At 39.7% G+C, this 24,216-nt stretch overlaps 1 protein-coding gene across 1 annotated transcript in view; it reads left to right on the forward strand.

The window, feature by feature from the left end:
* Window positions 1-24,216, forward strand: part of JAK1 (Janus kinase 1) — a 131,782-nt gene that overhangs the window by 873 nt on the left and 106,693 nt on the right. Inside the window, exon 2 of the mRNA XM_011940820.1 lies at window positions 8,588-8,671. The gene's annotated coding sequence lies outside the window, so the exon portion shown is untranslated. The remainder of the gene's footprint in view (window positions 1-8,587; window positions 8,672-24,216) is intronic.

Consider the following 24,216-nt stretch of genomic DNA (forward strand, 5'->3'; position numbering starts at 1 on the left):
AAGCCAGGCCGCCCCCTCCCCCAGCGCGCACGGCAAGTTTTTACAAACAAGCCCGGAGCGCGCTGTCTGACATCCTGTTTATACCACCCCGAGATACAGGCGCGGGCTGGAGGGCTGACGTCCCTAGCTCCTTGCACCGACTTGACCGCCAGCTCCCGGCCGGGGTCGCGGCGCAGAAAGGTTTTCTTCTTCGGCCCCCGGACGGAGGCTGAGGGTCTTAGCTTTTTTCCTTCCTTGCGGTCTCAGCGAGGGAAAGTTTCTGGGATTTGGAGCTGGGTGTTGGGCGTCCGCGAACTCGGGAAACGCCCCCTCCCCTCTGGGATTCTGTTAGGAATCAGGCCTCAGGTAGCCAGCGAGAAGTGGGAAAGGTGACCCTGGGCGAGAGGACCAGGGAAGGGGAGCAGTGGGAGAGAAACTCCCGGGGAATTGCGAATCCCACTGGAAAGGGACTGATTAACCGAAACGGACTGGTCTCTGGCTCCCTCACTCCAACTCCATCCGCGCGCGGTCGGCGACCAGGAGCATCAGAGAACTAATAAACACTCCTCCAAAGTCACTCCCCAGGGTCCCTGGGATGTGGGCTCCTTGGATGTGTGTTTACTAAGGAACTTCTAAATAAAAGATGCGATGTTTGCCAGGTGTTTGTGCACACGTTTTTTGGAGGGTTTGCACTCTATGATTTCCTGTGTGTTCCTGGGGAAGAGGACCCCGTCCTTCCTGCCACTCTTCTTACTACGTGGCTGTGAGCTGCCTTCTGCCGCTGGTTGAGTACATCACTATACATGTCATTGACACTTTTTTCCCCGAGTCATAGGGCTTTTCTCTCAGTGGTATAAAATTGTCATTACTTCTTTCAGGGAGTAAAACATGGGTAAATGATGAGAATGATGCAGAGACATGTAATCAGGGAGTGTTTGGTTTTGGCTATTTTTTTTTTTTTAAAGAAAAGATTTGAGTTACGTATGGGTATAGGCACAGTAGATTTTGTTTAAGATGAGCAATTTGTATTGATTGAATCTTTGTTCTTTCCTTTCCAAAACCCCATTATGTGTTGTTTCTTGATTTTGCTTTTGGTGACTGTGATGGTTTCCAAGACCAGGGAATTATTTTCGTTGAAGGATCAATGTATTCTTTTGTACTTTGTGGTGAAGATTAATGGAGACCGCCAGGGTTCCAGACATTTCTGGTACAATATGCTTTGTAATGTGGAGAAAATGTCTCCCCTGTATAGATCCAGATCACACTTAAAGATGTGAGGACATCATACTTGAATGACTTTGGACATTATAAATAGGAATAATCATAACCTCTTCTTAATTCTGGATTATCATATTAACTAAGCACTTTGACCGAGTCTTAGTTTCTGTTAGTAGGTACAAAACTATATTTTTTTACTGCTAGGATTGCATTGTGATACTCCACACTGAATACAGCCAGTTTAAATAGAAACCATTTTCCCCATTCCATACTATGCTAATTATTTACTGCCATTGGGAAATGATTGTAGAGAATGCATAAATTAGATATAGGTAAAATAATTCAAATATTTCCCCACATATAACTACATTTCTGTTGTTGTAATTTAGGATCTTAACATGAGCTTGGCTAAAGCCTTATACTTCCGACTGAAACAAGCATTGAAAACGTATAGGTTGATACTCATTTGTATAGAGAGAACAAGAGAACGCTAAGGTATAACTCCACAGCAAAGACCAAGATCTGTGTTTTCTAATTCTCAGATTCCTCTGGTGTTTTTTCCCCTCAAACACACATCCCATTTTGTATGTCCTTATGTCCTGATGAGATAATAGCATGCTGTTAGATTTATTGTCTGAGATGTGAATATTCATACCAAGTTTTCTTATTCATTTTCACATTTAAAAGCATTATTTTAAGTGGATGGGGAATTGGTTTATTAATGGAATCTCGCTGAGTATAAGTAACATTGGATGCTTTGTGATTTATTGTGGCTTAGTGGTATCTGGAACCTTGTCATAGAACAGGAGTGTTGGAAGGAACTTTGCAGATTCTTTTAGACCAGTAATTCTCAACTGGGTACGATTTTGCACCCAAGGAGATATTTGCAGTTTCTGGAGACATTTTTGGTTGTTACAGCTTGGGGGAAGGGAGCGATGCTACTGGTAGGCATCTAGTGGTTAGAGGTAGGGATGCTGCTAAACATCCTGTAACGCACAAGACAGCCCCCATCCCAAACGGAGAATTATCCATCTCAGTAGTGCCCAGGTTGAGAAGTCCTGTTTTGGAATACTGAGTAAGGAGCAAGAAGATCTGGGCTCTTGCGGTGGCAAATTTTTTCACTTCAGGGCACTTATTTTCTTCATTTGCAAAATGGAGATAAACGTTTTCTCCCTGATCGTCTCACAGAGTTTTGGGGGGAGATCAGGTAAATAATGCATGGAAACTGTGACGTGCTATGAAAATCATAACTAATATGAAGAGTATTTTTCATAAGTGAATCATTAGATTTACCGGTAGTTGAGGGAACCAGGGTTAAGGCAATATGTTGAGTAAAAAGCTGCCTGTGGATGGTTTGATATTATCGAATTCTTTGTTATTCATTTCTTGGGGTAAAGGTTTTTTTAGTGTACTTCGTTTTCTTATTGTCAGAACATGTACTTTTTAGCTCTATAATTTCTTTAAACAAAAGTTATTTCTCCTATGGTAACAATAAGGAGAACTCACTATAGAAAAATTAGAAAATATAGGAAAATAGAAAATAGAGGGAACAAGTCATTCATGCTCTACTCCCTTGTCCAATTTCTTTTCTGTAAGAGCAGTTAAGATTCAGAGAATTAACGATGAGAAAGAAGAGAGTAGCTGGTGACCAAGGAAGGTGTTCCTTGTTTGTGTGCCCTTCATTTCTTTCTTTTTTAATAATTACGATGTAAAGGTAAATTACATTATAGTAGGCATCGGAGACATTGGTTCATTGTTTTTATTATTTTTATTTTTAATTTTTTTTCGAGATGGAGTCTCACTCTGTCACCCAGGCTGGAATGCAGTAGTACAGTCTAGGCTTACCGCAACCTCTGCCTCCCAGGTTCAAGTGATTCTCGTGCCTCAGCCTCCTGAGTAGCTGGGATTACAGGCACGTTCCACCATGCCCGGGTAATTTTTGTGTTGTTTTTTAATTAGCAATGGGCTTTCACCATGTTGACCAGGCTGGTCTCGAACTCCTGACCTCAAGTGGTCCGCCCACCTTGGCTTCCCAAAGTGAAGGGGATTATAGGCGTGAGCCACCGTGCCTGGCCTGGTTCATTGTTTTTATACTTTCCTTGCTGCCTCCAAGCCACGTTCTCATTCAGCTTGTTTCCTCTCTGCTTCTTACTCTCCCCTGTGCTCAGCTAGGTGTGCCACTGTTGCTTCCTGTCTCACAAACCCTCTGGTAACATGGGATTTCAAACAGCTGTCATGTTGAAATGACTGGGTTTCAGGGGCCGGAAACTAATTCCTGTGAGTATTCTTCCCTCTGAGGTGCACCAGCATTCTTGGCAGTTTAAGACAACAGGAAAGCATAAAACATTAAGCTCATTTCCATGATATCTCCACTTCTGAGGGTTTATGATCTGTGATTCTTCATAGTTGGCAGTGGGCACACATTCTTCCTTGGTACTCTATGGATAAACTGCCCAGTCCTGAGGCAAGACCTGCTTTAGAAGCGAAAGGATAATTTCTTTTAAGTCTACTCTGGCCAGAAGATAGAGCTGGCGTTTGTTGGGATATTTTTAATCTGTGGTAACTGAATTTACTTAACAGTACTATTCACACTAGCATTTTGTACATTCTTTTATTCATTTAGCAAATACTTGTTGAGCTCTTGCAGTGAATCTCAGAGTGAATAGACAGACAGCAAAACAGGTAAAAATCTTTGTCCTCGTAGAATTTACAGTCTAGTGGAAGACCCTGAGGGCATGTTCAGTTTTGTAGTTGCAGATTGTTTACATGTAAAAGAGCAAATCTTTGTGATTGTAGAATGTTTCCTAGAAGCCTTCATGGCACTCCTTTGAAGTCTGAGGACTAGGGAGTAGCTTCCCCTTATTTGTTATCTTTCTTTTTTTAATATTACAGATTAATTCATTCTTTGTATGCACAGACATCTCTTTGGTACCTATTAAGTGCCTGGCAGAGGGATAAGACACAGTTTATATGGAAATAAACTTGGTATACTTAGCTGTAACCCAACGTGTTATGTAGCAGTGGTCGGAATTAAGAGCTCCAGGACCCTGAAGAGAGGTAATCCCTGCTTGGAGCCCTTGTCAAATGCTTTTTTGAAGAGGCTTCATTTGAGTTGGGCCTTTAGGAGTGAGTAGGAGTTCCTTTGTTTTAGGGTGGGAAGGAAATCTAGACAGAGATACAGTGTGAGCAAAGACATAAAAGTGGGCATGTACGTGGTGTCAGTGGCAGACTTGGAAGTGGCCACTAGATTAGAGCAAAGACTGCTTGGGAGGGAGCGGTAGGAGGTAGGGCAGGACATGCAGGTTGGGTCCAGATTGTGAAGACTATAACTCTTTCCACAAGTTTGTGAGCAGTGTTAGGTTAGGGACTAAGGCCTCTGTTGAACGAATGAGTAGGGAAGATGAGAAGCCATTTGAAATTTCCAAGCTCAAGAATAACACTATTAGCAAATGGAAGACCTGAAGCACTGAGAGTTCTATGAAGGGTCAGCTTCATCTGACCATTGTGCAACTCTCTCCTCCCCATCCCAGAAAACGCTCTTTATTATCTGCCATTTATCAACTATCCAGAAGACTGCTAGGAAACAAGAAAGGCTTCAAGCCAAGCAAGATGTCATGAAGTTCATCCATGCTTTCCTTACAGTGGAGTATTTGATTTGCTTTTAGTTTATAAAGAATTTTTTGACAGTTTATCTAACTGGTTTTTAAGCCATTAGAATATTAAATACAACAAATGTAAGAGACAAGAGTTGTTAAGTGGATGAATACAGGAAGACATGTTCTCAGAGGCAAGCAGTGTTAATTTTTATCTTAGAAGTGAATAAGGAGTTTCTACTGGTTTATGACAAAGAGAACCAAAACTCAAAAGTGAAACAATCTGGGGCATTTAGTGGAGGGCAAACACCATTGTCAACATGCTAGCAATTTGAGGTTGCATTGTTAATCACACCACAGTATGGTGATTGGTACTGGTAAGGATCATTAAGCCATGAAGAAGAGGTCAAGTTGTTGAGCATAAATGAAGTGAAAGTTCACATCTCTAGCAGAAAAGGGCAAGTTCAGATATCTCATTTAGGGGTTAGGAGGTATGCAGGAGGGTCTGGGGACAATAGAGGAAGCTACTTTCAGAGAATTTCTGTAGACAAATTCAAAGAAGAGGTTTTCTTCAGGGTGAAACACCAGTGAGGAATCTTTGCTTTAACTCAGGGAGAGTTACTTAAGAGTGATCTGCGAGAGAAGGCTGACTGTGAAACCTAAGAGGAGCTGTGGCCGTCTGCGTAGAAGACAGTAATAACTTGAATCCAGCTGTAGGAGACTAAATCACATCAATTTATGGTACCTCTGAGTAGAAAACAGACTGATTGATTGTCTTTTAGCCTTGTTTTGTTTTTTGATTCTGATAGTCTGTTTTTGGAGGCTCTGGATCTACACTGTGTGGTTTGATCCTAGCTATGAGATTGTGAGCAAGTTACGCCTGTTTCCTTATCCATAGAATGACAATAAAGATAGTACCTACCTCTGAGGTTGTTTTGAGGGTTGAATGACTATGCTTAAGATTTTGAAATGATGCCAGCATGAGCTAAAAATGTGCTAGGTATTTTTAAATTTTATTTTATTTTGAGACAAGGTCTTGCCCTGTCACCCAGGCTGAAGTGCAGTGGTACGGTCATAACTCAAGGCGGCGTTGACCTTCTGAGCTCAAGCAGTCCTCCCCACCTCAGCCTTCTGAGTAGCAGGAACCACAGGCAGGTGCCACAATACTCAGCTAATTTTCAAATTTTTTTATAGAGAGAGGTTTCATTCTGTTACTCAGGCTGGTCTCAAACTCCTGGGCTCAAGCAATCCTCCTGCCTTGGCCCCCCAAAGTTTTGGGGTAATAAGCATGAACCACCATGCCTGACTTATTTTATTTTAATGAGTGGTAAATAGGCTGTGTATTAAAAAAACAAAACAAAACCTCAAATTATGTACAGAATGTTTTAACATAGTAGGAAGATGCCACTTTGTTTTGTAAAACAAAGACTAACAGATATATTCTATGTTAGAAAGACTTCAATTAGCAATGAGTGAATCAAAAAAGAAGGCAGTTTCTCAAATCTAGAAGGGTTTATTACAAAGAGAGTGCCAAAGGTGCTAGGTAAATTAGGTTTTACTCTATTTTTAAGGAAAAATGACTAGCAAAGGTGCTTTTACTTAATTTAAAGTGCCATCCAGGGTATATAATTTGGTAGGAATATATTCGACTTTCCGGGAAAGTTAATGTGAAGATACTGTGTTGACCTCACTGATTCAGTTTACTTGGCAAGTTGTGGGCTGTTGGCAGAGGCACTAGGTATACCTGTTTGTAAAATGGTGTCTTCAGAATTGTGTGGAAATTAAGTATCTTGTAAATCAGATAGTACTCCAGGGAGTTTTGCTGGTAAGGAATTATAAGAATTTAAAGGGACTCTGAAATATGTATTCAGTTTCTACGGAATGCCCTTTTACAGTTTCTGTTTCCATATACATATTTTGCTTTCCTAAAGCAAGATTTACCCAAAATGCAAAAGTGTACAAAAAGTTGGCCCTTCCTCCTAATCATAGATGTGTATTTTACAATATTTTAAATGTATTTCCTGCTTGGTGATGTATATGTTGGACTGGTTTCTTGGATCTGGGCATTATTTATACTCAAGAACAGTTGTTGCCACGTGATTGGAAAAGAGCTCTTGATGTCATTTTCATCCCATATGCTCTGACAGCAAAGGAGTTAGCTTATCTTCTCGTGTCTTTCCATTCTAGAATGAGAAAGACAGTAAAGCTCCCTAATTGATTTGTATGGAGGTGGAGTGGGTAGGAAAGTCCACTTCAGCTGAAAAGGCTGACCTGTAGGTATTTAAAACATAAATTTAGGTCTGTTATTTTCAGGTACACTTGGTGACTCAGACTGGTCTGAATATAAAATAGAAATAGATAAGAACCACTTGTAATGAATGCAACTTTGTTTGTTTATAATGGTGTTTTAAGGACTTAAGGGTATTGGAACTGACAACAGTTTATTCAATTAAGCACAATTATATCTGTAGGCTTGCGCGCACCGTTAATTTGATCAAATTATAGTGAGGCTATATAATTTATAACAATTTTTTTCAATTATAATTTAAAATAATGTTTATGTTGTACTAAGAAAAGATAAAACAACTCAAGGAAATTTAAAATAATCTACCAAATATGTATCTTCCAAGAGAAAAATCTTGTTATTAAACTAGTTTGGTGCATCACACACAGGGATGCGGACAAATGCAATTTATATTATAAAGAGGTACAATGGCTTTTTTGTCAGGTGTAGCTGCAAACCCATTTTAGCACTAATTCACGTTAGACTAAAAAGTAATATGCGTAATGTCTTAATATTCTGACTGATTTTGTTCAGTTAAAACCATTCTGTGAAACTTTAGGCAAGTCCACGAATCACAGTATATTGGTTATCTTTTTGGGAAAATCATTTGATGTATGGTGGTAACTCCAAGGAACCTCATGTTTTTACTTGTGTGGAATGACTATTCATTTGGGTTGGTTGGAAGCAGGAGGAAGTCAGAGGAAGTCATATTGGCCCAAACATAAATTGCAAGCCCACCTGATGTGATTTAGGAAGCAGGCGGCCACTTACTATCTATAAGCTGGCTGAAATACAAATGCTGTTAGGTTTTCATGTTTGTTCCTTTATTCTGCAACTCTCTGTAGATCTCACATGTATGTGAGACAAGACGGGCTTGGCTCCTGCCCTTTGAAAAGTTTCTTGCTAGTTGAAAAAACAATTCAGCAATTGTATTACTGTTTGTTACAATGATGCTGAGTACCAGGAGAGATGTCAGAGGTGGGCTGTAAGAAAAGGGGTCTCTGCAGTACTTTTATACATGGAAATCTGAAGGGTGAAAGAGCTGTGCTAAGAGAATGAGGAGGATTTCCAGTGAGAGGCAACAATATGTGCCGAGGACCTATGGTGGGACCAACACCCTGCAGCTGGTGCAGAGAGAACAAAGGTGGAGGCTGGTGAGGCAAGAAGGAACCTGGTCAAGCAGGGCCATATGTACTATATTACTTTTGGGCCTTATAATGCATTAGGGGAAGTTGAAGTTTTTAAGCAGGCTAATAACATGATGAGATTTGTGTCCCATGAAAAAACGGAAGAAGGATCCCACCCACTCACTGCTGCCCCTAGAGCACCTCTCTTTCCTCTTTCCCTTCATTCTGCTGCCAAATAAATGCCTTGAAAACCTTCACTTCCTCTCACCCACTCATTCTTTAACCCTTTGCAAACTGACTGCCGCCTCCACACTCATGAGACTGCTTCCTTGAGGTCACCAGTGACCTTCTTGCTGTCACATTTTAACACCTTTTTTCTGCCCTAGTTATCTAAAACAGTTCATGCTGCTGAAAACCTCCTTCCTGGCAGATGTCCCTCAACCCTACTGCTGCCTGGCTTCTGAGACACAGTAAGGACTTCCTTTCTCTGTGTGTCTCTGTTCTCTTTTTGAGTGTCTTCTCTTTCTCTCACTTCTCCTCCTCCCCCAATGAGGATGTTTCTAAAGGTTCTGTGAATGGTAGATCTTATATGTTGCGAAAACGGTGCAGATGACCCACTTTTGCCTGAGCTCCAGTTGTCCCTTTTTATTTATATTCCTTCCTCTCTGCTCCTTACCTCCCCCAAATACTGGTTGCACAGTTTCAGACACTATTCAAGGCACTGGGGACACTGGGGAACAAGAGAGGAAAGGTCCCTGTCCTTAAGTAGCCAGCAGTCTAAGATGTTAAACACATTAATAAACAAGATAATTTCAGGTGGTGATAAGTACAGTAGAGAAAGTTAGCAAGGTATGGGTAGTGAATACTTAGGTTGAGTGGCTAAGAGAAGGGCTCCTGGTCTGGGAAAGTGACATTTAAACTCAGCCTTGAAGGACAAGTAATGAGTAGGAGCCAGGCAGTTCAATGATCTGTAAGAAAAATGTCCTAGGCAGAGGGGATAGGCAGTGCTGGGCCCCTGCAGTGGAATGAGCTTTCCATTTCACACTGGGCTGCCTTGCTGTATGTCCTTTGACACCTCCTGTTTAACTGCTCCAAGATTGATACCATCTTTCTTTCTAAGCCATTGTCATAATAATGGATGATTTCTCTGTTTTGGGTTCATACCATCTCTATCTACCACCCTGAAAACCCTAGGCCAGCAGGGTGTGGGCCTCACGGAAAAGTTTTGTGAGGGGAAAGACAGTAAATATTTTCAGCTTTGAGCACAGCGTGGTCTGTCACAAGTATTGAATCTGCAACTGTAGCACCAATGTAGACGTGTAAACCAGTGAGTGTGGCTGTGCTCCAATACAACTTTATGTATGGACACTGACATTTCTGTTTTCACTTGTCACGAAATACTTTTCTTTTTTTTCCCAACCATTTAAAAATGTATCAACTTCCTGGCTGTACAAAATGGGCAGCAGCAGGCCAGGTTTGGCTTGCAGGCCAGAATCTGCTGCCCCCTGCCTTAGACTAACCCTGATCTCTCCCTTTGCTTTTGCCCCACCCCACATCCTCCCCAGGCCCTCTCAGGGCTCCCTCCCTGGTATTCGTATTCAGCACCTTTGCCACTCACTGTCCCCACTGCTGCAGCCTTCCTTTGGCTTTCTTTACCTGAGTGATCTATCATTGCTCACTTTGTGTCCATGTGCACACATTATTTAGCTCCTACTTAAAAGTGAGCGTATGTGGTATTTATCTTTCTGTGTCTGACTCCTGATCACAAGCCTTTAGAAGCCCCTATTGCCTGTAGAAAACAATCCAAGCTCCACCTTAGTCTGATGATAAAGATTCCTTGTGCTAAAATCTCAATTTAACTTTCTAGTATACTCTCCTGTTTCTCTCCTGCTACACTGTCCCAAAACAGATTGTTCATTATTTTGCTTTCAGGTCCCAAATGTTTCCCATGCTTTTCTGTGTTCTTCTTCTTCGTTTAATGCACTTTTCCCATGCTTCATGCTCTCCATCTGTCAGAATTCCATAGCTTTCAAGGCCCCTTCAGATGTCCCTGGTCTCTTCCTCTGCCCCTCCCTACCCTAACAAGCGGTGTGTATACACATAGTCCTCTGGTGGTGTGTAATCCTCTGTTCCAGCACGTCATGTTCTGCTTTGTGCTTCAGTTCTTTTGCAGACACACCTCCACCAGGTAGTCACGAGGCCCTTGAGGGCAGGAACCATCTCTTTCATCGTAATGTTGCCTTCCCAGTAGGCACACGGCTATTTATTGAATAAACACAAATCCTATGTACACTTGTTCAAATTGTACAAAATTTGCAGGAGAGTCAAAGTGGGAACATTTTACTGAAGGGAGTTTGGTCAAATTACATCCTTGATTCTTGTATAAAGTGGTACAGTTTTGTAAAGGATCATCAAGTATTTTGGAAGACTTGTTGGCTCTGCCAGTGGCTTAGATAAATAAATCGGGCAAGTTATTGATCTCTCTCCTCAAAGAAAAAAATGGATATGTTTTCTTTTATATAAAGAACAACAAAAAAATGTGATCTGTAACTCATTGTGTTTCCTTGCTAGAAAGCTCAAAGGTAAGTTATTTGCCTGTTTTTAGTTGCTATCCAGTTTTCTTACAATAATCTGTCTGCCTCAGTCTCCTCATCAGATAACTTATCACATGTGTTAAATCCTTCTTTTAATTGATGGTTCTGTTGTCTAGATCTTTTACATTTATATAGGTAGCCTCAACTCTCCTTTGTTTGGAGAGGGGCAATAGAAATATAAATAATAAATAGTTGCCCATTGGTTTCCCCAACCTGTGGTGACAACAAGATAATAAAGCAGATACTTACCCTATGTAAAGCCGGCAAAAAGGCTTTGGGCCAATATGGGAATCATGATGTGGGTTTGGTGGAAAATAAGCAAAGTACCTTGTAAGGATCTGGTAGTCTGAAAGTTAATGCGTGCTTGGGGTAGGTCATGTCCTGCCAGGTCTGTGGGATTTGTGACACATCATCCCACGTGGGGAGGAGAGTAGGCAAGGGCGTGAGACTATTGATTAGTAAGCTTTTACTGTGTCGGTTGTTGGGTTATGTACTTTGCATTTAATATTTAATTTAATCTTTGTAATAGCCAGAGACTTGGATCTTATTGGCATCATTTTCCAGATGAGCAAACAGAGCTAATAAATGGCAGAACTAGAATTCAAATCTGTGGCACTCTGGCATTGTAAACAACAACAAAACATGATTCTACTCTTCAGAGAGACTTTTTTCTCATGGATTGTCACCTGTCCTTTTCTTTCTCTCTCTCCTGACACTGGTATTTAAAATGAGAACCTAGGAAACTTGTTTCTTCTAACCTAGTGTTTTTGAAGCAGTTTTAGGTCCTTGGAGATATGCCTTGATGCGTCTATACAATATAGTGTTTGGTATTGTTAGATATAAAGAAGACCTGAGGCTGGGCACAGTGGCTCATGCATATAATCCCAGCACATTGGGAGGCCAAGGCAGGCGGATCACTTGAGGTCAGGAGTTCGAGACCAGCCTGGCCAACATGGTAAAACCCCATCTCTACTAAAAATACAAAAAAAAAAAAAAAAAATTAGCCGGGCATGGCAGCACGCACCTGTAATCCCAGCTACTCAGGAGGCTGAGGCAGGAGAATTGCTTGAACCTGGGAGGCAGAGGTTGCAGTGAGCTGAGATGGTGCCACTGCACTATGGCCTGGGGGACAGAGCAAGACTCTGTCTCAAAAAATAAAAAAAGAATTGTTTGTTTTTTACGTTTTGGGGCAGGGCAGTTGGGTTCGTTTAGCTGTCCTAAAGAAAGTTTGTTATATTTTTTGTGAAATATTTAGTTTAAAAGTTGCATTGCTATTTTTGACATTTTAAGTCAGACGAGATTTACTGTTGGCTTTATATTACCTGGCTGTTATATAACGTGTCCCGTGTTTACCTGTGTGAGTCTGAGCATACCAGATGTGCTGTTATGAAAAGCGTGCTGGACTTGGAACCAGGAAGAGCTGATGTGAGGCTGTCGTCTGCCACTTACTAGCTCTGTGACTTTGGGTTCATAATTGAGCCTCAATTTTTCTCAAGTTTTGGACTTCATAGCACCTGTCACAAAGGAAGTTCTGTGAAGCTTAAATGAGGTAGAACCTACAAAATAGCTTCAAACAGTGCCTGGGATCCAGCAGCATTTAATGAAAGTTACCCACTGCTACCCCAAATACTGAATATTGCCAGAAAATCTGTAAATTGTTACATAATGTTTACACCTTTATAAGTGGTAACTTTATAGGTAAATATTATTCAAGTTATGAACCTCTGATTTAGGAAACCTCCTTATGCAAATGGTTGGCTTCCCACTACAGAAGCATCATAATAAGATAGTGGTTTAGACTCCCAAATCTGCAACCAGTCTGTATGTTTGAATCATGGCTTATGATTAATCATAGCTGAATTATCGTGGGCAAGTTATTCAACCTCTTTGTGGCTTAGTTTCCTCATCTGTAAAAGGATAATAGGATAATAATGGCCCCTACCTTATGGGATTGTGAAAATTAAATAAGAATGTGTGTTTATGTATGTGTGTGTTTGTCTATATTTGTCCCAATACCCTGTTGGAGTTTACCACTATTATTTACTGTTCCTCTTCTCTTTTCCTCCCTGTGTAAACAGCCCATAAGTTATCTGGAAGTTCTCTACTATCTCCCTTTTATCTTCTGTTACTAGAAGACTCCTTTTTCTTCTGTCTTTGATCCCGTGTTAGTTGCTTCATTTTGATTGAGGCTGTCTTGTTCTAGTGTGCAATACATTCTCATCGATCCCTTTCCTATACATTTCTTGCCTAGACACTTTGAAAAAGTGTTTTTGTTTTGGATGGAAACTGAACATTTTCTAATAATGAGTCATAAACCCAGCCAGGTGTTAAGGATAGTCATATCAAGAAAAATGAAAGCTATACAGTCTCAAGCAAATGAAAAAACTATATAAAATGCCTAATTGTTTATTGAATGTTTACTCTGTGCCAGAAATTCTGATCAATAAACTGAGCCTTAGAATGGTTGAAAATGTTTAAAGGTACCTGGCTTTTAAGTGGAGGAACCTAGATTTGATCAAAGCCAGGCCAGCCTGGCCGTTGGTTTCACAATCCCTAAGCTCACTTGCCTTAATAAGGCCTCCAGGCACTGCCTCAAGACTCCATCTGTACCCCTTATGAACCTACACTCTGCTTTCCCTCACACTCCTGCTTTTGAGATGGCAAAATCACTTATGGTTCTTTTTGGCTGCAGTAATGTTTCCTACTCTTTTGGCAGGGCAAATGTATAGTGTTTCAGATACTTTATGTGTTAAATTGGCCTTTTGTGTGTTGGCTTGGAAACTTAACCACATTTACTGCAGTGTGTCTGGGGGAAATGTGCGCCAAGTTTCAAACAACCAACTGGAATGAATTCTTTAAAAGGCAGAACTTGTTTATAGCTAAGGGCTGCTGGTGTATTTATTTGAGTGTGTTACCTGCATTGCTATGCTTTAAGGGCTTATGTGTCATGCCTGAAGTGACATATTCTGGAATGTATACATTATTGCACTTAGTTGGTTAACTGTCCTCACTGTTGCTGACCTTTGTACACTCACCCACTGCCATTGTGTTTGGCAAGTAGTGGGAACCCTGAGAAGACACTTATTTAGTCCTCTTTAAAGATCAATCATTCTTTATACTTTTCTGTATGCTTGATATATTTCAATTAAAAAAAATCAGTGGAGTAAGGATCAGGCAACATTGAAAGAGGAATTCTGCCACACAGTTGCCAGTCTGATGAAAATACTGCTTATGCTAGGTCGAATTGAGACTTTGAAAGATATTTGGGAGCCAGACACTTACGAGTACACGTATTGCTTTGAATATTGGAAGAAAGCAAAGCAGTCAAACGAATTTCTTCTTGGCTTAGAGTCTTATTTACTTTTCTCAGGTTAGAATTGATAGCTCTAATGGTTTTAAGAAGTCGTGAAGAAGAGGCCTACCATGAACCTGAATTTCTGGTTCTGAGTTTATAGGCATTGTCTGGTAAATACTGTTTAAGGGTTATTAGCACACAATGATCATAAAATCTTGTAATACTATGAAGAGGTGTAAGAAATTGAAGTCACCTGAGAATACCTCCTTCTGATTTTACAGCGGAGAAATAAAGGACTCAGAGCTTTTAAGTGACTTGCCTAAGACCTGTCTGGGTCACTACTTTAGGGATTGTTTTTTTATCCATCATCATGCTGGATTTGTTACTGAGCAATAAAATGGTACAGAAGGTAGTCACATAGAGAATTTAGGAAATAAAATACTCATTTGTTCAAATACTTCTCTGGAGGTTGAGATATATCTATGGATAGAAGATTTAGAGGTTATTTAAGAGACATTAGGATTGTCTAGGGTCCACCGCTTACCGTGGGGATTCTGAAGCGCAGTGTCTTACGAGAGAAGAGAGATCAGGCTACTTGGTGAGTGAGGTGTTCTAGGTGCTCAGTCCAAGGGCTGGCTGGATGACTAGCACTAAACCTGTGTGGATGTTTGTTCAAACTAATCAGCCTACGATTAGTTTGTTCCTAAGAATGATAAAACTTTGTTCTGGTTTTTTTAAATTGTAATAATAATTCTGCAAGCATTTAATAAGAATGCTTTCTTTAATGTTGACTTTTTGTTTTTTTGAGACAGAGTCTTGCTCTGTTGCCCAGGTTGGAGTGCGGTGACGCGATCTCGGCTCACTGCAACCTGTACCTCCCGGGTTCAAGTGATTTCACTGCCTCAGCCTCCAGAGTAGCTGGGACTACAGGTGTGTGCCACCACGCCCAGCTAGTTTTTGTATCTTTAGTAGAGACGGGGTTTCACTATGTTGGCCAGGATGGTCTCGATCTCCTGACCTTGTGATCTGCCTGCCTCGGCCTCCCAGAGTGCTGAGATTGATTACAGGTGTGAGCCACCGCGCCTGGCCTAATGTTGACATTTTTTTACTCCTACACTAAGCTTTTATGTTTTTACTTATTCTCTTCTAGTCTTTATCAATAATGTATAAATATGTACTGTGTTATGTAATTCTAATTGCTGGATACGTATACCTGTCTTCTTTTCTTAAACTTTTTTATTCTATTGTAGTAGAGTCTTTGGAATAATCATTTTTTGAATGGCTATGTAGTATTTAGTTGTGTTAATGTATTTTATTTTTCTTAAGTAATCTATGATAGAATATTTAAGCTATTTCTGTTTGTACAGAATATTGTAGGGAACTTTTAAAAACACACAAATAGCATTTTTCTGCTACTGATTGCTTTATTAGGATGAATGCATAGATTTACTGTGTCAAAGGTTATAACCGATTTTATGACTTTTAGTATGTAATTCTGGAAAATTAAACAGAAACCTGAATCACAAATGGCCTTAAACATTGGCAGGAAGCTGCTGATTTCCTGACTGTTGTACAGGCAACCCGCTGGCAAGTAACATGTCACATACTGACCATTATAATTCCTTATCATAGGCAGATACAGTTTTCTTCAAATGACATGAAAATAATTTATTTGCTTTTGATGCTTTTTCTCATTGGGAAATGATATTCTGTAAGTGCAGAACGTGCACTTGAATGTGAAGTTGTAGTGAGGATTTTTATTTTTATTTTTGTATAACTTAGTTATAATAAAGGAAACAAACTTTACGTCACTTCTAGGCTGATGAAATACCCTAGTAAATGCAGTACATTTTTGCATGACTAATAGGAGTAGGGGTGGGGCTTTGACTTTTACATCAGTCAGGTTAAATTCACATAAGTTAGCTGGTTTCCCTGAGACAGTGACGTATTGCCTTTTGCTTAACTTTTTGTTAGTTGGGAAATGTATTCTACTTTGATGACTGGTGTTTTTCTGCTTAGTGGGGATATTTTCTGTGATGCCAGGATAAACAATTCTATAATGCAAATCTGAACACATCACTGCCTTGCTTAAAATCTTTCACTAGCTGCCCTTTGCTGTTAGGATTAAGTCTATCCAAACTCCCTAGCGTGGTATAAAGAGCCTCTCATGGTCACAGCCTCACTTTCCTTCCATTCCCATTCTTGCAGTCAGCACTCCTGCCCTGCTGACCGTTTTTGGTTCTTAAATATGTTGTGGTCTCTCTTACTTCTAGGACAGTAAGTTCTGTAGATTCCTTGGTGAGTATACAGCGTTAGAGACAGCAGGAATTCTGAGCAGTATTTTTAAGGGTTAGATTTCCATCCAAGTGCCATTAACATTCTGGGCTGCCACATTCCAAGATTTACTCTGGAGGTGTGAGGTGGAAGCTACGTTAAATGGCCGGAAGATAATCCTGTGGGAGAGATAAGCTTTGTCATTTTGTTTTTACCAGGTGTGTTGCAGTGAGCGTTGAACAACCTTCCACGAAAAATAGAGTCTTCTTTTTTCCCCCATTATGATTAAATTACTGGCTGCTAATCTTTCATAACGAAGAGAGAAGCCCAAAAGCAATTTCAGAACATGCATCTCGTGCTGATTAGTGGTTATAGTGATTTCACATGGATAGTATTACTTGTGTTTGAAAACTTTCAAATACTTGTGTTTTATTGGTCAGATCTGCTTCTGTGAAATCAACAAGGGTAGTTTATCTTTGCAAAAACTTGTGACAAGCTTATAGTTACACTCCTTGGGGAACACAGTTCACATTTAAGATTTTGCCTCGGGCACCTCTGTTCAGCTTTATGCTGTGTCTTTCAGATTCTAGATAAGAAACTGGTTTGACATTAATATGTAGCATGATAGCTTTTTAGATATCCTTTTTGCTTGCATTAAGTCAGACAAAATCTGCAGAGCCTAGCACCATGCTCTGTATATGAGCTGCTTTCTCCATGTGTCTTGGTTCATACGAGAGTCAGTATACCTAGGCAGTCAATAAACACTCATTGATGAGATTTGGATTTAATAAGTTTAAGCCTGGTCAATAATTAGTGGGAACCAAACCAAGGCAACCTATAGCACATGGAGCATTGCATCAGAGATCTCAGTTCTTCAAATAAGGCACAGATAAAGGATCTCTATGTATTACCCTCCTGTTCTTGGACTCAATTGTTCAAATGTTTCACCCGAAACCTCAATTTCAGGGTAATATTTAGGCACTCTCTTCTATATTATACCTCAGGTAATTTGGAAACATTTGTATTTCCAAATCTATTTCTGTATAAACTTTCTATGAATTGTATATCTCTCCCTATGTTACATAGTATAGATTTAAATTGAAAAATTCATTGTTCCCTTCAGAGGTGTAAGAGTATTCTGGCCGAATTGGAAATGTTATGTTAAATTTGAAATTATACTACCTAAATTTTGGACTTGTGTACTACTGTTTTAGTAGAGATGTATGATACTGCGGATAAAGTTCCAAAACAGTCTGTGGTGAGGAAATTCTTGTTCAGGTACCTGTTGTTCAGTGAAACTGCTTTTCTATTGGGTATCTGTATTATTTTTTGGTTAAGTTAAAAAAAAAGGATTTATTGGCCTATGTCTTAAGAGGGTTGGGGGAGGACCCATGGCTCATGGACTCCCAAGGATATAAAGGCACTCTCCTTCTCAGTAGGAATCCTGCCTATTTCTGCTTCCTGTTAGTTGGTCTTATTTTCTGCCACAAGGAGGTTTTATCCACATGATTTGAATAGAGAACACATTGGCTGCCCCAAGATGATGTCTGTTTATTAGATCTCCCTGAAAGATTTGTGCTTGTGTCACTCCTTGGTCTGGAAGGTGGACAGTGCAGACATGGATGGGGGTCAGGTTGGACACTGTGATAGTTTCTAGAGAGATAAAAACAGATGTCAGCTGTAATATCTTGAACTGGCAGTTAAAATTTTTTTTTTACGTTGTAGAAAATAAACAACATAAAATTTACCGTGTGAGCCATTTGTAAGCTTACAGTTCAGTACAATTAAGTACATTCACGTCGTTTTATAACTAATCTCCAGAAGTCTTTTCATCTTGCAAAACGGAAACTCTGTACCCATTAGATAATAACTACCCATTGTTTTTTCCTGCTAGCCCTTGCCAACCACCGTTCTACTTTTTCTATCCATGGATTTGACTACTCTAGCTACTTCTTATAAGTGGAATTGTCCATAATGTCGTTTTCTGACTGGCATATTTCACTTAGCATAATGTCCTCAAGGTTTATCCATGTTTTTGTGTATGATAGAATTTCCTTCCTTTTAAAGGCTGAATAATATTCCATTGTATGTATATACAACATTTTGTTTATCCATTTATCTGTTGTTGGATGCTTGGGGGGCTTCTACCTTTTGTCTGTTGCAAATGATATTTCTATGAACACCGGTTTCCAAGTATCTCTTTGAGACCCTGCTTTCAGTTGTTTTGTGAACTGCCGCGTTTTTGGATAACTCTCATTTAAAACTATGTTCATCTTTTTTTCCTTAAAAACTGCCCACAATTAACTCTTTTTGGTGCACAGTAAGTGGAAAATTTAGAACAGCAAAATGTTTGCTTTATTCAACAAGCACCTTCTCAAAATCTAGAAAACAAAGAACATTAGAGAACACTGTGGAAGTAAGTTATGATTATGAGTAGCTGGCTGACATAGAAGATTTTAGTTTTTACTATGACATATAAATATTTACCTTTGCAGGTTTTAGTAGACAAGAGCATGAGGTCTGATCGTAGGCCTGTGACTCTGGAGAAGTTACCTAAAGCCTTGCCAGCCACCATTTACTTATTTGCAGAAAGGGGGTTGGTTATACCTTCTAGGGTTAATTAGACTATTAAATGAGATAACATGTGCGGAACACATAGCCGGTGGTAGGTGGTCAGGAAGTGGTTTCCTCTCTCCTGTCTTCTTCCAGGGGAATAGAAGAGGATCACTGTGTGAGGATCCCTGTATTGTTCAGCTCTGATGCTCCTCCCGCTGTGGGTGGTAGATCTCACTGTTAACAAGGCTTTCTTGGCAAGCATTTTTAAACTTTACATTTTCTTATTTTTATTACTATTATTGTTGATACTTTGTTTGGCATGGGTACTGTATTTACATGGTTCAGAAAGCAAACCAGGGCCAGGTGCCATGGCTCATGCCTGTAATCCCAGCACTTTGGAAGGCCAAGGCAGGTGGATCACTTGAGGTCAGGAGTTCGAGACCAGCCTGGCCAACATGGTGAAACCTTATCCATACTAAAAATACAAAAATTAGCTGGGTGTGGTGGCAGGCACCTGTACTCAAGAGTATCCCAGCTACTTAGGAGGCTGAGGCCAGAGGATGGCTTGAACCCTGGAGGTGGAGATTGTAGTGAGCCGAGATCATGCCACTGCACTCCAGCCTGGGCAACAGAGCAAGACTCTCTGTCAAAGAAAAAAAAACAAAGAAAGAAAGCAAACAAGTATAACAGGGTACAAATTGAGAAGGCTTGCTCCCATTTTTGTTTGTCCGTCAACTTCGTTCCCTGTTTCCTTAAGTGCTCTTTTCATCTCTAGGACCTATTAATGTAAGTATATATTCTTATTCTTATTCTTGTTTTATTGTACATAAGGTAAATATATACTGTATACTGTTCCACACTTTGCTTTTTTAATTTTTCCCTATATCCTCCTCTCTTTCCTTATTAGTACATCAAGTATTTTCTCGTGTGAATAGACCATGATTGATTTAACCAGTTCCCACGTAAGGGACATTTTGTTTGCTTCTGCACTTTTGCTGTTATAAATAATGCTATTTGTGTAACTTTGTATGTGGAAGGTCAGATAAATTCCCAGAAGTGGAATTGCTAGGTTAAAAGATAATTGCATTAATAATTTTTATTAATATTCTCAATTGCTCCCCATGGGGTTAGTACCTTTTCCCATGCCTTGAGATTTACATATTTTTGTGCATTGCAGACATGTCTCACCCCTTGCTGTATACCTTCTTTTGAGCTACCATCTTGTTAACGTGGAGAGAACTGACAAGTGCAGGCGATTCCTTCTTGTGTTTCGTAAGGGCCAGTGGACTGTTGGAGTGCTTTCCAAGCAGGTGCCAGGGTTTGAGATTGTAGTGTGACATGCGACTAGGGGTTCTGCCCATCCTGATGTGCTCCTGTTCCTATCTCAGGACCTGAGGATGGAATGGCTGGGTGTGTTGTGAGCCTGAGGTGCCCAGTGCTTCTGGGGGGAGAATCAGTTGCTCTGTGCATTAAAGCAGTATTGGCTGCTGCCTCCTTTCCTTGGAAGTTTTTGTTTTGTTTTTTTAAATTTCACAACTTTTTATAAAAGTTATTCCTATTTATTGAAGATTTAGAATCCAGAGAAAAGACAAAAACTACTCGGACTCTCACAACCATTGTTAATGTTTTCATGAATATCGTCTCAATCGTGTGTGTATCCCCAACATAAATGGTGATTATATACTGCATAATGTTTCATAACCTTTTTTTCCATTTGCTAGTGTATCATGACTATTGTAACATCCTTCAGTAATGATATCCCCCACCCCCAACACACGCACATGTTTTTGTGTAGATTTCTATTGGATGGCTTCACCGTGGTTCTCTGTTCCTGGATGAACATTTATGTCTGTCTTGTTAGTCAGCAACCCTACGATGAAAATCCTTCTGGCTAAATCTTGTATGTTATTATTGTTTGCTTAGAATACATTTCTAGAATTAGCAAACGATAATAACCTACAGGAATTAGAACTTCTAGGTCAAAAGACATATACACGTTGCTCTCCAAAAGTGACATATTATTTATATTCCTAAATGAGAGTACCATTGTCATCATACTCAATTTGTGGATATAGTAATTTTAAAAATTTTTCCTATTTATTAGTAAAAAGTGATAAATCTATCTTTTACTCTGTAGATATTTACTGGTACATTTAAACTTTTTTTTTCAAGTTTGAGAACTCTTTTTTTGATGCGGATTGCCTAGTCAAGCCCTTCGCTCATTTTATTATTGGTGTGTTTGTCTTTTTTATTTATTAAAGCTACATATGTTAAGGATATTAGCTTTCTGTCACAAATTAGCTGGGTGTGGTGGCAGGCACCTGTACTCAGGAGTATCCCAGCTACTCGGGAGGTTGAGGCCAGAGGATGGCTTGAACCCTGGAGGTGGAGGTTGTAGTGAGCTGAGATCATGCCACTGTACAAATATTTTTCCTGAAGTTTACTTATATATTAAGAACTTTTGTTGTAGGAGTTTTATATTTTCATGAACTCAAATCTGTCACACATTTCTTTATAAAGGCTTTTGCTTCTGGTGTCATGTTTGAGAGACCTTTTGATGCCTCTAATTCTACAAGTATTTAACTCTTTAACTTAATATTTGGTATATTTGTCATTTGAAATGATAGGATGTTTATTTTAGCCTATGATGTAAGATGGATTCTAATTTTATTATTTTCTCTGACTATCCAGTTGTCCTACCACAAAAAGTTATCATCTCCCCACTAACTTGAAATCCATGTTTTTACAAATTGCTTTTATTTTTTTAAACCCATTTGAAAATTTACACTAAAACTATAAAAAGGGCATTAGAGTCACAAGGTCCTAGCCCTAGACTGTCTTCAGGCAGTTGATGCCAGTGAGACATTGAGGAGGTGGTCTAACCTCTTCTTAGACTTGGTTTCTTCTGGGAAATCACACCTGACCACCAATCAGGGTGTTATGGTCATCTAATGAGGTAATAGGTGTCAACTCTGAACCTTTATATGGGAAGTAATGTTTATAATGCTACTAATTAGGAGAGCCCAGATATTCCTAAGGAACTATAACCGTAGTCAAAACTTGATATAATAAAGATTGGATATTGTCTTTCGGAAGAATTAGGAAAACTGAAAAAAAACTGACTTTTGAGTTGTTTCCTATTAGCCAAATAGGATCTAATTGTAAATAATAAAAATGGGCCTGTTTTAATTATTTATCTTGACATGGATTTTTATTTAATTCTGGATTGTTCTTGTATTTGTCAGGAACAACCAAGCTGACACAGTCGCTCCAGGCCGCCTGGGCTCCAGTCGGTAGGGCTTTCTCCCGCCTAATCTTCCTTGCTTCTCCTAGAGAACACCCGAAAGTCCCAGGGGATACTGGCCTGCCCTCAGACTCTTCCTTTAGTCTTTAGATTTAGACATTTCCACTAAATTTAAGAGAGTCAAGTACCTGGATTCATGTTGAAAATCTGATAGTAGTTGATTTTGAGACCCGCATTTAGTCATGACATGCACCAAGCTTTGATTTCTTCATTTTCAAAATGAAGGCCATTTGTGGGAGTTTGAATGTAACATCACAGCTCTGAGGCTCCGTTTCCATCCCCAGTTTCTCTGACAGAGCAGAGGACTCTGAAAGGAGGCCGGTTCTTTTTATTCTAGCCATGGGAAATTTGAAATAATTGTTAACTTAATTAGCTTATTTTTTTTGGTCCCTAAAATATTTGATTGGTCAAGATAAATCATCTTTGTTTTATTTTTCATTTCTGATTATAGTCAGAATAATAACTGGATAAGTCCCAGTGAAAGCCCCAAGTGAAAGAGTTTGTAGTCATGATGCCACATTTTTTATTTAAAAGTGTTTCTCTAGAGTTAAGGAATGAATTTTTTTTTTTCCCCAGGTGTGGATGCAAGTTACAATAAATTCTTGGCCCCTTTGAACCATTAGGGATGAATCATTTTGGGTTAACCATTTTCTAGATGGTGAGAATTTATTCTTATAATGACCACAAAACTTCAACTACTTTATTTTATTTTTATTATTATTATTTTTTGACATGGAGTCTCACTGTGTTGCCCAGGCTGGAGTGCAATGGGATGATCTTGGCTCACTGCAACCCTTGCCTTGCATGTTCAGGCGATTGTCCTGCCTCAGCCTCCCAGGTAGCTGGAATTACAGTTATGCGCCACCATGCCCAGCTAATTGTGTATTTTTAGTAGAGACGGGGTTTTGCCATGTTGCTCAGGTCTTGAATTCCTGACCTCAGGTGGTCCACCCATCTCGACCTCCCAAAATGCTGGCATTACAAGCGTGACTGACTGACTGACTGTGCCTGGCCAAAACTTTAACCACTTTAATGAAAAAATCTGAAAATATATTTTTTCTGTACTTGAACTGAAGTGACTGAATACAGTTTATTTTCTCTTTATTAATCATGTTCAGTTACAAATATAATTTGTGTTGAGCACTGTTTATGGGGCATAGCATAAATTGGAGTAGAAAGACCTGGGTTTAAATTTCACCACCTGCTGATGCTGTTGCTTACGAACAGTAAACCTCTCTTAACCTCATTTTCTTCATTTTTTAAGAAATTGAAATTGGGCCAGGTGCAGTGGCTTATGCCTGTAACCCTAGCACTTTGGGAGGCCGAGGTGGGCGGATCACTTGAACCCCAGAGTTGGAGACCAGCCTGGCCAACATGGTGAAACCCCATCTCTACTAAAAATACAAAAATTAGCCAGGTGTGGTGGTGCACGCATGTAATCCCAGCTAATTGGGAGGCTGAGGCAAAAAAATGGCTTGAACCTGAGAGGCGGAGGTTGCAGTAAGTGGAGATTGTGCCACTGCACTCCAGCCTGGGCGACAGAGTGAGACTTTGTCTAAAAAAAAAAAAAAAAAAAAGAAAGAAATTGAAATTGGTATAAGCTAGATCTTCTGTAAATGATGGCTTTTACAATAGGGATTCCCTGCAGGTCTGTTGAGTTATATGTATTTGCATGCACACGTACACACATGGTGTATTTGTTCCACACTAACTAGCTTTGGACTTCTTATTGTGCTTTCTGTTGCTTTTCTGTCAACTTCACGGTTTTCTCTCCTTGAAGCTACCAGTATGCCTGTGTGTAGGGCTTGCTCTCATAGGATTTATAGGTTTTTTGACATCTAGTTACTTGTATTTTATACACAGCTCTAAGTGAGAAGGCCTGGCAACATGTAATGTTCGTGAATATTGTATGAAATTCAGCAGCATTTACTTTGGGGAACTCATGTTTTATGTGTGTTCCCAAACAATGAAACTTAGCACTGTTACAACACA

Source organism: Colobus angolensis, unplaced genomic scaffold (genome assembly GCF_000951035.1).
Source record: "Colobus angolensis palliatus isolate OR3802 unplaced genomic scaffold, Cang.pa_1.0 Scaffold102, whole genome shotgun sequence".
NCBI classification, from domain to species: Eukaryota; Metazoa; Chordata; class Mammalia; order Primates; family Cercopithecidae; genus Colobus; species Colobus angolensis.